The following is a 1479-nucleotide window of genomic DNA, read 5'->3' on the forward strand; positions in this document are numbered from 1 at the left end:
ACATTCTCCTTGAGAACAGGAACAAGACAAGTATTCCCTTTATCACCATTCCTACTTAACTCTGTGCTGGATGTCCTAGCTAGAGCAATAAAGCAAGAAAAAGAAATGAAGGGCATCCAAATTGGTAATGAAGAAGTTAAACTGCCCCAGTTTGCAGATAATATATTACTATACATAGAAAACCCTAAAGAATCCACGAGAAAACTACTGGAACTAATAGAAAGATTCAGCAGAGTAGCAGGATACAAGATTAAAAATACAAAAATCAGTTGGATTCCTATACACCAATAAAGAGAATGATGAAAAGCAAATCAGGAAAACAATACCATTTTTAATAGCATCTAAAAAAATAAAATACTTAGGAATAAATCTAACCAGTTATGTAAAGGACCTATACAAACAAAACTACATAACACTACTGCAAGAAACCAAAAGAGATCTACATAAATGGAAAAACATACCATGCTCATGGATAGGTAGACTCAACATTGTGAAAATTACAATTCTACCTAAAGCAATTTACAAATACAATGCAATCCCGATCCAAATAACCAACAATATTCTTTAAAGAGATGAAAAAACTAATCATTAAATATATTTTGAAAAGGAAGAGGCCCAGGATAAGTAAAGCACTATTGAAGAAGAATAAAGTAGGAGGACTCACACTACCTGACCTCAGAACCTACTATACAGCTACGGTAGTGAAAACAGCCTGGTACTGGTACAACGATAGATATATTGACCAATGGAACACAATTGAAAACCCAGATGTAAATCCATTCATCTAAGGTCACCTGATCTTCGACAAGGGCCCAAATTCCATCAAATGGGTAACAGACAGTCTTTTTAACAAATGGTGCTGGCAATACTGGATGTCCATCTGTAAAAAAAACGAAACAGGACCCACACCTCACACGACACACAAAAACTAATTCAAAATTGAACAAAGACCTAAATATAAAGCCAAAAACTATAAAGTTCATAGAAGAAAAAGTAGTATCAATGCTAGAGGCCCTACTACATGGCACTAACAGGATAGAAACCATAACCAACAACACACAAACTCCAGATGATAAGCTAGATAACTGGGATCTTCTACATTCATCAAAAGATTTCACCAAAAGAGTAAAAAGAGAACCTACAGACTGGGAAAAAAATTTTGAACCTTACAAGTCAGACAAAGGTCTAATCTCTAAAATCTATAAGCAAATCCAACATCTACATCAAAAAGACAATTAATCCAATTAAAAAATGGGCAATGGAAATGAACAGACACTTCACCAAAGAAGACATTCAAGCAGCCAACTGACAAATGAGGAAGTGCACGTGATCACTAGCCATTAGAGAAATGGAAATTAAAACCACAACGAGATACCATCTCACCCCGACATTACTGGTATGAAAAAAAAACACTGGAAATAACAAATGATGGAGGGGCTGCAGGGAGATCGGAACTCTTATGCACTGCTGGTGGGAATG

This window comes from Trichechus manatus, unplaced genomic scaffold (genome assembly GCF_000243295.1).
Source record: "Trichechus manatus latirostris isolate Lorelei unplaced genomic scaffold, TriManLat1.0 scaffold00051, whole genome shotgun sequence".
NCBI lineage: Eukaryota > Metazoa > Chordata > Mammalia > Sirenia > Trichechidae > Trichechus > Trichechus manatus.